This window comes from Diaphorina citri, unplaced genomic scaffold (genome assembly GCF_000475195.1).
Source record: "Diaphorina citri unplaced genomic scaffold, Diaci psyllid genome assembly version 1.1 scaffold752, whole genome shotgun sequence".
Lineage (NCBI taxonomy): Eukaryota > Metazoa > Arthropoda > Insecta > Hemiptera > Psyllidae > Diaphorina > Diaphorina citri.
In genome coordinates, this window is record NW_007378185.1 from 19,241 (window position 1) to 34,957 (window position 15,717).

Here is a 15,717-nt window from a genome sequence, read left to right on the forward strand (position 1 = left end):
CATTTGGGGCCTATGGAGTATTTCCATAAATCATTAGATAAATGTGAGCATAACGATGCAAAGGCTAAATGCAATTTTTCTACGGCAGGAAAATCCCTCCACTTTTACATAGTAAATATTGTATATGATATAGGTATTTGATATACCTACCTATTTAAATGTAGACTGTAGGACCAACCTATATTTATAGTGATATATTACCTATTAGTCTGGAATCTACTATAGCGGTAGTATAAATATGAAATAATAAGTAGGTAAATATACATTATTAAACTGCCGTGTACTTTACATTACACATTAATGCCTATTACCCTGCTCGTTTTTTCCACCGTAATTACCCAGCCAAATAGCAGAAAATTATAACAATAAATTAATAATGAGCTTCGAATAAGCACGTGGAAGCTCACAGTGCTGGAGAAAAATGAATACCTAGGTAAGTTGGGTACTAATTGAATAGAAATTTTATTCAATAGATGGTGGATTTCACCAACCTTCTTTCCAGCCTCAAACAGCCCTGCTAAGCCACTACAAATCAAATGGAATGGGACTGGCTGTTAGCTCAACAGGAGTTCTAATGACTGAGCAAATATTGGTGAAATACAACAAGAATCTTTCAAATAAAATATTTCTAATTAAGGTATTCTCATTTCAGTGTACACCGAACCTATGTAAATGGGAAGAGGCTAGGAAGAAGAAGAATTCTCATTTAAGTTTACCAATGTCCATTGATTGTTCAATCACCCATTACTTTCAGCGAACATAGGAGTCACTATGGAAGAAACCTGTTTTTAATAACAATGCATGAAAGACCACGGGGGTAAAATATATTCATGAATTCATTTTGGAGTGACATCCCAAAATTTTGGATGTTATACCTACTTTTTTAGGGCATTGTAGGTAGATACTTTTTCTTGGTAGGTACTGATAGAAGTTCTTCGATTGGACACAATATCCCATTTTCCATGAATTCCATTTATTTTCTACGTTTTCCCCCCTCTGTGCCGTGTCTGATCCTCCCCAATGGAATGCACCTAGGAGAGTTGAGCAGCTATGCAAGTGACCAACCATGCGAGAGTGGTTTTATTGATATGTATAGGCACAGGCATAGGTTTTTAGTATTTCCCACAAAGAGATATTCGTATTTTATTATTACATCGATGGTGATATAGGGTGAGACGAAAAAGAGATGAAATTGCCATTTGACTTGTTTTACAAAGAGCTCTCGATGGTTGGAACCTAGCCAAACGTTATCACCCTGTATGTGAAAATATTTCCCTTGCCTCTCCTCATACTAAACACTTCATCATATTTAATTGCTTCATTGAGGTGTACTTCCCCACCTCTTATATTGCTTTCGATATTATACTTGCTGCTTTGGTGGTGTACCTACTTTATTGCGAGGGGTTTCCAGAGACAAATTCTGTTCCGCTTCAGCAAATTCCATTTTTTCCCTCTTATAAGGGGAAGTAAGGGAATGAATAGTGCCATTTTTTCCACGAATCGCGATTAAATTTCCACTACGTTCAACCCAGACATGGAAATTTCCGATGAGTTATAATGTGCAAAAAATGCCTCAAGTTACCTTGAGGTTTTTTTCAATATTAGGTACGTATTAAAAAAATAAAAAAGTACTTTCCTCCCTTATGTTTTTGTCAGCATATTTCTTATCCCTCAAGCCGATATTTACTGTAGGATTTGTGTATGAAAAATAATTTGATTAATTTGCATTTTATTAGGTAAAAATTACGTTTGTCTGATAGGATCCTCAATCCTCGTAGACTAACAATATAAATGTAGAATGACATCGTCTAAAATAGACGTTGGGGAGGGGGATGGAAATAAAAAGAAAGAGAACATGTAAAGGGAATAGGGTAACTAAAATACCAACAATCTATTCGGCGTGGTGCAATGCGAAGTTGGGTTCCACAGTTTAAATTTAATTAGAATTAGTGGAGATGCCATTTGCACCTGAATGCAGAATGAACGTCTCATGTTAAGTTGAATACCCCTGGGTTTAAAGCTTGTAGTGTTATTGACCACAGATCTATTTATAAATATAAAACCCATATACAGCATCCCCACTCCTCCCTAAAATAAAACCAACCTATATTTGCACACGAACACATTCTGAATACAAAAAAACTTTTTCTCCCTTCATGAAATTAAAACAATACATTTTTTTCTGTGCTCTTTTTGAAAATAAAATCATTTTTCTTCGAAAACGCCTCATTCGGGACAATAAAAGTACCCACAACCCGCAATAATGCTCGGGATAGAAAGTCATTAATTTGTGGAAAAGTTTCAAAATAAATAACTTTTTAATATATTTTTATTGAACATTTCATTGTTGTCGGTAAGATCAATTTGCCTCTGCTCCAGAGTACTGCTTTCGAAGTTTAGGGAGGTGTGGAATAAAAATGTTGCATTCGTAGGGTTTCGAACATAACTTTGTACTTTCATCGGGGTGAGATTTTATTTTCATTAATCAAACTTTGAACCCTGAATCACTTTAAAATTGCTTTTGATGGGAAGCTAATTATCTTCACCCCATACTTATTTGACAGCTTTCGATATGATCCGATGGTACCTATAATCTAGTACCTAGAATGCCATATACCTAAATACCTAATGAATAATTTAGCGTCAGACACACCAAGTGTCTTGAACGATAAATCAAAAATGAAGGAAATGAGTAAAATAATCAGGAGTTATAACAATCTGTTGCAAGTTGCAATACTTTCAATATCCAGACGGATCTTTTTCCTTATAAAAGAAAGAAAAATGTGACACTTGCGATAAAACTCGTAAGCATAAATAATGTATATGCAGTTTACGAACATAATAATGCTAACACTATGTCTGCTTGTCACTGCATAATGTAGTGTAATTCAATGTCAGGAAATTTCTGATTGGTCGCCGCCTAGTCCGCATTTTCTGATTTCGCCTGGACTGGTGAATTTCTACTTTCTCTTTCATTATTGGCAACTTTGAGATTTTTCAACTTTTTTCAATAAACTAAGAATTATAAAGCAGCCCAAGTCAAAAGACAAATGGGAAAAAGAAAAGATAATCAGATAAGGGAATATAAAGAGCAAATAATACGAAAGTTAAAAAGAAAGAAGAGGGAAGGAGGAAACGGAGAGAGGCAGATAAAATCTATTTTCACAGTTTTATCACTTTTTCTACTTTTTTTTCTCCCTCTTTTATTTTGTGTTCTGAAAATATTTCGCCCCACAGCTACAAGTAGGTGGGTAAATAAAAAAAGAAAATCTCGTTTTTCAATTATCCAAGTACCTTGAAATCATCTTCAGTTCTTACATTTTGTTAGCTTATGAACCAAACGTCGTTCTTTGGTTAGTTTCTAGGGATTCTTTCTATGAAAAGAGACGAAGAAAGAGATGTAGGGAGGAGAAGAGAAGGAGAAGGAGGAATCTGTCTGAAAGACATTTATTTTGATGTTTTTCGAGTGTGAGGTAGTCATAAAAATGTGAGAAAAAAAATCTGAAAACCTTTGGTTTTTCTCTCTCTCTCCTCTTTCTTTTAAAAGACATGATCCTATAATCCCCTATTAACACGCAAAATAAGAGGAAAATGAAAGACACAACTTTCTAAAAGTCAAAAACATTTTTCGGTATACGTAGGTACGTACCATTGTGTGATGCTGTCCTCAGTATCCTTTGTTTACTTGCGATGTGCGGTGTTCCAAAACAGCTCTCTTTCCAACACGATCTTTGTTCTGAAGGGAGTCATTTTCTTCAGATATTCCACAGACGAGACGCCAGTTTTCCGAATTCCTACACACAACCCCATGGCATAGTCCTGAAACTTGTAAACAAGAAGTAGTAAAAAATGTATAATAATTGACCTTACAAAAAAGTTGTAAGTTCAGAATGAGACGCAAAAAACTAACAAAAGTTTTATACCATTATTTACTACTTTTACGAAATCAAAATGCTCAAAGTTTATTACCATCCGACAAAAACTCCTCTCTGAAAATTGAAATAATTGAGGGAGAGAGGATGAATAGGAAATGGAAGGAAGGAGGGTTTGAAAACAACAAATTTGATGAGTGTAATAAACTAACAATAATAACGATAATATAAGATGAGTGACTTTAGGGTTTGGTTTAGACCTAAATATGTGAGGTCTTTCAGGGGCCAAATTCATAGGAGATCCCTAATTTGGACTTTGGAAAAATGGAGCTCTCATACAGGTATGAGAAATTGTACAGGTCGGTATGATTTTGATGAGTACCTATTACCTATATTTTATCTCGTAGATAGGCACTAGTCGGGGATTAGAAGTGACATTCTGATATGACCCAACCTACTTTGATATGTAATTTCTACTTTGAAAAGTGAGGCTCTGACATATTGTAAAGTTGGTACTAATCGGAGAAGAAATTTTTTGCCCAGTTTCGTCCGAGTGCTTAATTCCTGTCTCTGCCCGTGTTTCCATCTTACCATCTGATAAAATAAACAAATACCATAATACACATTTAGTTATCTCTTTTCTTCTCTCATCTTCATGTGCTTCTTCCCTTTCTTTTCCTTCTTTTCTTTCCTTCGCATTTTTTATTTCATATTTATGGAATGCAATAAAAATCATGCTTGTCAAATTTATGGCATATAGAAGAAATCAAATATGACTTTTTTATTATTTCACCACCAAATTGATACTCTGATATGCCATAGTAGGTAGTTAGTTAGGGCCGTTGACACGGAAGCAATTGGGTACGAACATTCCTCTAATTCCTGTTGCTTTGTCCTAAAGCTGTGCGGTGCTACCTTGATGCCTCGGTGGTGTAGTGGTCAAGGCGCTCGCCTGGTAAACAGGAGGGCGTGGGTTCAATCCCAGCCGAGTTATGGAATTTTATGAGTGCAAGACTGAAGTGTAAATAGCGGGGTACGACTGAAGAATGAAGAGTGGGGGTAAAACTGAAGAATGAAGAGTGGGGGTAAAACTGAAGTGTGCGGAGAAAAGGGAAGTTGTTCAAAGTCTGCCTTATCTTCCCATCAGACTGTCTTACCTCAAAAAGTCAAAGCTTCGTAGGTAAACACAAAACTCGGGACTTGTCAAGAGAGTCTGTCAAGGGGCATGTCAAAATTCTCAAAGGCCTGACATGTCTGAGATCTCCTGGGGGTGAGAGGTGTGCTGTCAGCTTTTGATCTGTTTGTGTTCCCTCAATATTAATGATGGGTGAGCCAAGCTCAGTGGTGTGGTAGAGCGGAAGACTTTGGCCCTGGAGGTTGGTGGTTCGAGTTCAAGTCAACTCATAATGCACTCACGCTCGGACTGTTAGACTTGCGGTCTCACAGACCAGGGTCTGCGGAACGTGTGTGACGGATAAAGCTTGAGATCTAGGTCTCTCAGACTGTCTGGAGTTATCTCAGACGGTCTGACAGACCTAAGCTTGTTGTGACGAACATTAATGATCAACACAAAGATTTCCGTCCGGACCAAACTTTATCCTGAAACCGATAAACTTTATTTCGTTCTCGGAACGACTAGCTTCCTTTTATTCTGTCCTCCACTGTCCTCTCTTCAATTTCGGGACGATAAGACCTCTGTTATCATATAGTTAACTCTGTCAAAAACCTGTTGGAAATAGAAATATTGAAGTACCATTTTTTGTACCATTGTATAGTTTTTAGGAATCACTGAAGAAGTTCTGACTATTCTGAGAGCCACTTAAAGACATTTTGACACCCACTGTTTCCATCACGGTCCAAATAAGATCCGTTCTTTCCGCTAATTGAATTTAATTGACATCAACTAGGTAACTAGAAGGAATCACTTGGCTGATTTCTTAGTGGACATGGAACAGAGAGGGACCCTAGTCTCTCATTATTGATGACCTGACGAGTATCTACAGGGTGCTATTGGATGCAAAGAAAAGTTAGTGGACCTCTTTAGTTCAAGGGTTTGGGTTCGAGTCCTACAAAATGGTAGGTATACCTACAAAATTTCTTGGCGTAAAAAATATCAATTCCGTAAGCAAATTTCTTATGGAGGGAATATGGGGTTTCATTCAGGTTGTTGGTACCGTCGTACGTACCTTATTTACGTCTGTTTATTGCCGATTCGTGTGGTCCTATTTTTTTTATTTTTATTTTTATAATATTAGGTATTTTATTTTTTTTTATTATTTTTTTATCACAGAAAAGAAACTTTGTTCATTAGTTTTTCAGGCCCCGCCCGCTAGACTTTTGATCCTGAATAACCCGCGGCTTCTATCGCAATTCTAGCCAGTTAGAATACCACTTTGTGTTCTGTACCTATCAGCTGGGCTTTCTCTTCACCCTATAGACAAATGGACATACCTACCTAGAGTTGATCACCTTTCCTAATTATCATTTCAAACCTTGTTACCACCAGGCCAGTCAGAGGTGATGGACTTTTCTTCTCAAATAACACCGAGTACCTACAATATACCTAGTAGAACCTCGATTATTTCAACTAATTGGGACCGAGGGTAGTTGAAATAATGGAATTTCCGTATAAAACAATGAGAAAGGGTCAAAATTTTTAGATACCAAAGAACAAAATGGTTAATAAATACCCTATTTTGAACTGATTTTGGGCTTGAAATAATAGAGAGTTGAAATAATGGGCGGTTGAAATAATCGAGGTTCTACTGTATACTATTATAGGTACCTATTATAGATACCTAGGTATTTATCAACAGATTCCTCGGTACCTAGATATTAGAACTATAGCTGTACATACTTCCCATAGTACCAAGTTAGCTCTAGTTACTAGGTATAGTATTTCTAATCAAATTAAACAGTTTTCTCAAAACTTGTTATCATGTAGGTATTTTCATTATTTTTTAGAGATTTGATAGAGGGAACTGTAAGTACGTAGGTCTTATAATCCCTAAATGGAAGAGGGGAGGACAGGATGGGAGAAAGCCAGCCATTCCGAGAACGAGCCTTATCTGTTTAGCATGCAGTCCGCCTGGAAGGGAATCGAACCCGCGACCTTGCGCTTACAAGGCAGACGCACTACCCATCACCAAGTTAACTAGGCTGATTTTGTTACCTTCAGTGATCCATAAGAAACTGGAGCAGTCAACGTGTTATCGCCGCTTGGTTGGCCTCTTAAGGTGTGTCCACACGTTAGTTGATCGACCGGCCAATTAAAACGATCGACTGAACGGTCCACACTGCCTCGTGAACATAGATTCACCACGTCGACGGCCGGTCGACTATGTTTGGACACACCTTAATCTTCTTTCTAAAAAATAAAATCTCAGAACCGTCATCCCTGATTAAAAACACTATAGCCACCTGTGAAGTGACAAATGATTTGGACGTGCTAACAAGCTAGTCCAGATACTGAGGATCTTAATAAGGATCTAATAAGATACTTCCGCTGAGCATAGCTCCCGTGACCGGTGAGCAAACCGTGTCCAAATCGTTTAAATCGCTGAATCCGATGCTGGGACGGGAGAGACATCACGTCAGCATCACTAATAGGGTAATGGAAAGTCGTGGGAGGTCCACACGCGATACGAGGCGATTGACATCCGTGATGTTGAATGATGCTGAGGTATACTTACTTAAACGTATAGAGGTAGCTATTAAGTACATATCAAATCTATTCGATTGTTTGATTGATTTTCATTTGATTTTTCTCGTACAAGGTAAAAAGGAAGAAGGTACCTTCCAAGCTAAAAAGGAAGGTAATAAAAATAGGTATTTACTTACATAGATAAAAAGCCGGTATCATTAATTCATAGTCGATTTTATTAGGTCCCTATTCAAAGGAAAAGTTCTTTTTGCCTATAAATAATCGCCTAGAATGCCTAAGATACGAGTAGATATAAGGGGCAATTACGGTTGGTTCCGTTGCGAATTGGGTCAACGCCTAGTCTGCAATTTTGGGGAAGGCATTTTAACTTACCTGCCTCGGTGGTGTAGGCACTCGCCTGGTAAACAGGAGGGCGTGGGTTCAATCCCAGTCGAGGTATGGAATTTTATCCTCAATATAATTTGAGAATTTGACCACAATAATAGTAGTAGCCTACTGCTGGAGTAAAGGGACTTTTCAGTCCTATGCGAGCAGTATAAATAAGCACTACTATTATTATTATTATTATTATTGATGATGTTAAATGTATCAGTGATCACGATCACTGATCATTGGATGGATGGCTCACGTTAAAAAACGTTGTACAAGGTTGCTATCTAGGTCGGCCTCTCAATCAGCTTTAGAGTGATCGCTTTGAGGCCAACCGGTTTTGGCTAAACAAACTTTTCCGAGTGGGATGCCCTTCGCACTCAACCTTCGCTATTGATATAGCGTGAGGAAATTTGGACTAGTCTACTCCCTGTTTATAGTCCCCTAGCTGGACGCTGATCTACTCTCTGTTTAAAGTCCCTCAGCCAGACCTTACGTATTTCAAACGTATTTACGTTAAATCAGTCTTGTGAGGAAAATTGTCAACTGAGGAAATGTTTGAATTTAAGATTTGAAATATGTACCAACCTAAATACGTGGAATTGTGGACCTATAGCCTACGCAGTGTCCTTTTTCACACTTCCTCACCTCATTAATTTTCATTCAACCACAGGGTATATTTTGTACATAGATTTATCATGAAGATATAGGAAAGCATAAACTTACTCACATACTGATAGAAAAGGAAAATACACATAAATATAAATGTATTTAAATAAAAATACCATTAAAAACATCAGTCGAGGCGCCATATATGCTTTAAGGTTTTTTTTTATGCCTGTGAGCCCGAGCAGAAACTAGTTTATTATTTTGTTAAAAAGAGCGAACGATGAGGGAAAGAGAGAGAGAGAGAGAGAGAGAGAGAGAGAGAGAGAGAGAGAGAGAGAGAGAGAGAGAGAGGGAGGGAGGGAGAAGGAGGAGAAAGAGAAAAAGAGAGAGAGAGAGAGAGAGAGAGAGAGAGGGAAGTAAGGAGGGAGGAAGAAAGAAAAGAAAGCTATGATTTTATTATTACTATACCTATGTAGGTATATTATGTTTTCTTAGAATTTCTTTTGTCGAGAAAGACAGAATATTCAAATACATTGAAATTCGAGATCGCGCAAAAAATGCATTGTTAAAATCTATATTACGTAGGAGGTATTACTGATGATAATGTACAAAATCTACCAATCCTGATACAAAATGACATCTTATAGTTGCACATACATTGGGTACATAGATAAAGACATCATGATTGTATACATCGAAAATATCTAATACGGGGTTCTCACGTTCAACTTTTTAGTCGTTCAACTCAGAGTTGTTCAACAAAAAGTTGAAAGTGGCATGAAAAATGACGTGTGAACCTTCCTTTCAACAAAACTGTTCAACTTTTTAGTCGTTCAACAAATATTAAACCACCTCTAATATTTTGTTGAACACGACTATTTCTCTTTCAACTTTTCAGGTTCGTGGATCATTTGAAAATGTGGGAAATCAATATTTTAATAAATTAACAAAGATATTTTTAATTTTTAGACAAAAACAAATATATGATAATGAATAAGTGATCAACTAAAATTACACAAGAGTTTTGGGATCAATATCAAATACTTGAGTGCCTTTGGAATTTCCGAAAAGAATAAATCTATCGTAATAGAGATGCTAAACTAAACGCTCATAATTTAATTTTGAGAAACTTGAATGTGCCTGGATTAACCCTGGAGGATCTAAAAACCAAACTTAAATCTCTCAGAACAATGTATATGTAAGAGAACATGCGAAAGTTCAGAAGATAGTAGATTACCACTTCAAAATACCAAGAAAACTGAATGAAAAATCGTTCAATTCATAAGAAATACACAGAGTGCAGAGACTGCGGGAGAGAAATGTTCCGCTCTCGACCAACATTTTGAGTTTCGTTTATGTTTTTAGTTTGATAACTATGCAGCTAATAGGGAGCGCGGAGCGCGACCGTATTTTTTATTATTTTCTACAAGTTCGGCCATGCCTTTTCTACAAGTTTGGCCATGCCTCGGGATGATCTAGCGGGATTCCGGAGCGAAGCGACGCAATTCAGCTAGTTCTTTATAAATTTAAGGGTGCGTTTATCAATCACTGATTAGTGCTATTAATCAGCTGATTATTTTTCAAAAAATCCTATATCAAACCACACAGATCAGTAGATACATTAATCAATCGATTAGTTAAACAACTGATTATAAAGAAATTGATAAACGCGCCGCGGCCTAAAGATAGTAGATTCTACTTCAAATTACCAAGAAAACTGAATGAAAAATCGTTCAATTTGGTTGAAACGTGAGAACAAAAAACATCTTCAACTTTCAACTTTAAAGTTGAGCAACAACAGTTGAACGACTAAAAAGTTGAACGTGAGAACCCGCCTTAAAGGAAACAAAATAAAGGCGGGTTCTCACGTTCAACTTTTTAGTCGTTCAACTGTTGTTGCTCAACTTTAAAGTTGAAAGTTGAATATGTTTTTTGTTCTCACGTTTCAACCGAATTGAACGATTTTTCATTCAGCTTTCTTGGTAATTTGAAGTGGTAATCTACTATCTTTAGGGCGCGTTTATCAATTTCTTTATAATCAAATGTTTAACTAATCGATTGATTAATGTATCTACTGATCTGTGTGGTTTGGTATAGGATTTTTTGAAAAATAATCAGCTGATTAGGTAATCAGTTGATTAATAGCACTAATCAGTGATTGATAAACGCACCCTTAAATTTATAAAGAATTATTATGTTTTTAGTAGATCCTCCAGGGTTAATCCAGGTATATTCAAGTTTCTCAAAATTAAATTCCAAAGGCACTCATGTATTTGATATTGATCCCAAAACTCTAGTGTAATTTTAGTTGACCACTTATTCATTGTCAAATATATTTGTTTTTGCCTAAAAATTAAAAATCTCTTTGTTAATTTATTAAAATATTGATTTCCTACATTTTCAAATGATCCGCGAACCTGAAAAGTTGAAAGAGAAATAGTCGTGTTCAACAAAATATTAGAGGTGGTTTAATATTTGTTGAACGACTAAAAAGTTGAACAGTTTTGTTGAAAGGAAGGTTCACACGTCATTTTTCATGCCACTTTCAACTTTTTGTTGAACAACTCTGAGTTGAACGACTAAAAAGTTGAACGTGAGAATCCCGTATAACGAAAGAAACTGAAGAAACAGCTGGTGTTGAAGGTGACACTCTCGTAGAAGCCATAACAAACAAAGTGCAACTGGCAGAAAACAAAGTGGTGAAGCAAAAGATATTAAACGAGGAGAGTTATTATTATTGCTGCCTACGCGATGTTTAAAGAAGATAATCTAATAATTGAGGAAGAAGACACAGGCAAAGAGAAGAGAGTGTAGACAAGAAGTGGAGATTAACGGCTTTTATAAAAGTTCAAAGCAAACTTTCCACATCTTAGACATTCTTGGGAATGTTGGGAAATAGACTTCTATGGTCTTGCTGTTGGCTCACTTCAAAAGCAGCCGTCTGTGGAATGATGACGATTTTCGAAAGATGGCTTGCTTGTTCGGATTGCTTTGACTTTAGACATTTCGGTTGGATATTTGCGTCAACCACATTTACCCTAATTGTTTCTTTGAGTTCTACCTCAAGATGCATTGAAAATACAAATTCATGGGTCTGAGATGTGTTGCGTTTTCCTTTCGTTATAGTGCCATGTTGATGTCCTCTTTCCTTTGACTTTGTCATGTAATGGAATAAACTATTCATTTAGGCCATTATTGGTTGGTATTTACTTTGTTTATTTCACCATTGTTGTATGTATTCATGTACTTGAACTGTATCGTGGAGGTGGACGCTCAGACGCTCAAAAACTTTTGAACTTGTAGTAGACAATAAAGTACCTAAACTTGGTACATGATTACTTTAGACTCCACGTCCATATTCAATTCTGCATTTCAGTAGAGAAGTTACAGGTAGGCACAGAAAGGTTTAAATTTTCTCTAGATGCTCTAGCTGGACCGTAGTTCCCTAGTACATCAATACACATAATATACATATACATATTCATGTATACTTACCCACTTATATTCTCTAGAAAGAAATGTAAATTTTCCATGTTTGGTATACTGGCGACGATATGTACTGCGGTAAAGTTGCCATACCCTCCTTTTTACATGTCTCTTCCTCTATCTAAAATTGTAATTTATTGCTTTTCTTTTGTACGTCTTCATTTCATTATCGATTACATCTCAGTTTATTTATTCACAATTTCCTCCCTCTCTTTCCCCTCGTTACTTCCTTTCCGTTATGGATAGCATGCTTTTCACATTCAATTTCGTAAAGTAGCTCAATATCTGGAGCCTCTGGCTGTTTTACATGTTCTTTGGAAGTTTCTTTTGGGAAAAGAAAAAAACTATTTTTAAATTAAAGTTTTAATAGGTTTGACTTTTGAGCTCATAGTGTCTAATTTATAAATGATTCACTATTCAATACCTTCTTTAGAGTTCATAATAATAGTCCTTCACAATGTATTATTTTGTCAAGGGATGAACCCAATAGTTCAGAGTGAGAATTTTTTAACCTAGTTAGCTTTAAATAATGTACAATATCCCTCATACAGGTATTTATGAAAGTTGACAGCATCTACTGTAGGTAATAGACATAAAGAAACTTTCAGCCTGACGTTTTAGCGTTAATTTAGTTTCACCCAAGATGTTTTTTCCCTCCTGGAAAATTCTGTTCACTTCCTATTAAACAACTTTTCTAAATCTCATTTCCGTGAATTTGAATACAGGAAAAGTCGAGGAGAAAAAATAATAAAAAATACAAGATGGATGCTGTCAGTGGCGTACACAGAACAAGGAAAGATGAAGACGGAGGGACCATTATGCTCTTTTCAACGCAACAGATTTAAAACTATAAAGGAACAGTATAAAAAATCGGACAGAAAACAATACTTTCCTATAGGTACTATGTATCGTATATTCCATATGCTATACGCATTGGGATAAGGCATCTAAAATATAACGAAGGAGAAATAGCAAGAAACACAAATTTTCAAGATAGGTGAATAGGGATTCTATGCCATCAGGATCATAGAGGTATAGGTAGTTTTTATCTGTCTTACTGAATCGGAATAGCATACGTGGTTAAGATCATTTCTAGATCGATAGCTATCCGATTTAGTCACGATGTAATAGTAGCGTACACCACATGCTAGAATATTATAGGTATTGTCTACTTGCAAAGTACCTACGGCACTGTAGACAAGAGAGGTGACAAAATGCTACGAGAAAAGGATTGTGTATGTCGAGAGAAAGAGAGAAGGAGGAAAAGGAGGTAGAGAATATGGAATGACATCCTGATGATTTATATACGGAATATTTTAGAAAAGTATTGAAAAACCGTCGTCACACCCGGGAATTTTTACATGAAAAAACTAGATACAAACCCACATCATATCTATGTACCCAGCCTGTACATAACTCTATGTACACTTGGGTATATACAAAAGTACATTTAATTGTCGGTATGTTCGTTGTAAATTGACAACATCGAATTAAAATGAACTTTCATTTGTGTAGGTGTATATGTAGGTACCTCTGCATTGTGTTGATGATGTGTGTTTGTAATTTTGTGAAGTGTGTTCTGCAAAATATCAGGGCCTGGTTTCCAATGTTTCCAGTACATTCATAAATCATAACTATATTCGTTATTCCGATATTATGTTTGAGTTATAAGTTATAACTCGATATTCGTCCAATTTGATTTGGTGGGTGAATTCACCCCGGGCGGCAAGCGAACCCTAGCGCTCTACCTTCCAAATGCTAACTAGGCTAGCAAAATCGGGATTTGTCTGTTTTTGACTCTTTCTTATTTACCCAATGTTAAGATAACATAATTATGCTCAAGAATCACTCAAGACATTTTAGGTCCAAAGTTAAACCCGCCTGTATGATGCTACTCCACCAAGAAATCCATGTAAGCGATCCTGCTTTTCTTGCATTCTGTTTTCATCACACATTCTCGTATTCATTTTATGATCAGTTTGGAGCGACACATTTTAATCTCTTTTAGAAATCTGGATTCTGGAACTCTCTGTTTGCAACTCATTTAATCAGTGTCTATTGTCATTTTTATGCATTTCATTTAGAAAAGTATACGGTATACGCAATATCTCCTCGCAATAGAGTGCTACACATTTATTATTATTATTTTTTTCACATTTACATGGGAGTCATCTCAGTCATCGAGTCATTGAACCTTTTACGTGTAAAGGTGTTCAGACTGAATCTAACGTAACATCACCTATAACATTGGAAATATTATTGGATGTTTTTCATCAGATGCTTATAGGATGCAATCAAGCCGCATTAAGGCAAGGCCGTGTGAATTCAAGGAATGATCGAAGTAATTTACTGTCCAGACATAAAGTTCAAGTCCGCGGAGAAAACGAGGAGAAAAAATAAATAAAATATCAATTTTATTTCAGAAGAGAAAAAAAATCTAGAAGCAGAAATCCTGGAGAATATGATCGAATCAGCAGAAAACATAAAATAATGGCAAATAAAACCAACTCAACTGGAATGTGGTGGAATCCAGCTGTACAATCATTTATAATAGTAAATTCAAACTTATTGCATTACATCATGAAATTCAATTGACTATTATGCGACACAGGGGCATGTGAAAGTTTTTCTCTTGTATGTGACACAGAATAGGAAGTGATGATTCGAAATGGAGTGAACAAAAGGTGCTGCAAGAGATTCCTAGCTATTATTTTCGGACCGATCTTCAATTAGAACTATGAGGATTCCTGTTTGTTACTGGTACCTAAAAAGATCAAAATTTTGAGTTTTTGTTCCGTCAGTTTTTTTAGCGCACTGTAGCCTGAAAATGGATTCCCTATGATTTATACAGCACGGATGAATACCTATAGATAATTCTCTACTCTATTATTATTTCTATCACTGAGTGCTGACGGTTACCTACGTCGAAATAATTTATTTACCCAATTGAGGTTTTCAGTTCAGTCAGCAGAAAGGTGCAGGTTGCGTTGACAATACTAAAACGCTCTGAATTTACATACAAATTGTGGCACATCCGTATTGAACCAATGGGATAATATTCGCATTTACAAATAAATAAATCATTTTATTTTATGTGGCTGCGGATGCTTTAAAACAATGGTGAATGCTTAGATGGGGGTATGTGGAATTTAAATTGTAAATAATAACTGTTGTATTCGTACTTTGGTCCCAAGTACGAGAATTTTATAAAATACCCTATACACGAGGTAAAATTTTAGAATCTCAGACTACCTATCTATCTGAGCCATTGCGAAGGAGAATATATTTGAGAGGAGGGAAATGTTTCAATTACTTAATGTGATAGGGACATAACCCCAACTACATTTATCGTAGATGTGGAATGGGGGAAAGTTCTAATGACTGAATAATAAGGGAATGACGCTAACCAGATACTTGTATGTAAGAGTATGTTCAAATATGTCATAAACAAGTCAATAATGGATGATTTTTAAGTCAAATAGAATTACATCCTCAAGCCTCGACTCCTTTGCCTCAACTCCAATAATTCCTTTGAATCTTGTACACGATATACCTTGCTTGAGAGTATTTGCAATTTTGCATCAATAAAGAAGTAGGTTACTGGCGTGAATCGATCCATCCCTGGCCCTGGAATAAAATGATCAAATGTGGAAAAAAAAAAAAAAAAAAAAAATTTTAAAAGGGACACAGGAAGGGCGAAAAAAAAAAAAGAAAAAA

At 36.1% G+C, this 15,717-nt stretch overlaps 1 protein-coding gene and 1 long non-coding RNA gene across 2 annotated transcripts in view; one reads left to right on the forward strand and one right to left on the reverse strand.

The window, feature by feature from the left end:
- Nucleotides 1-15,717, forward strand: part of LOC103511782 (tyrosine-protein kinase RYK-like) — a 69,636-nt gene that overhangs the window by 18,569 nt on the left and 35,350 nt on the right. The gene's annotated exons all lie outside the window — the stretch shown is intronic.
- Nucleotides 1-15,717, reverse strand: part of LOC113468486 — a 38,334-nt gene that overhangs the window by 16,974 nt on the left and 5,643 nt on the right. The window contains exon 2 of the long non-coding RNA XR_003392222.1: nucleotides 3,650-3,825. This is a non-coding gene — a long non-coding RNA (uncharacterized LOC113468486). The remainder of the gene's footprint in view (nucleotides 1-3,649; nucleotides 3,826-15,717) is intronic.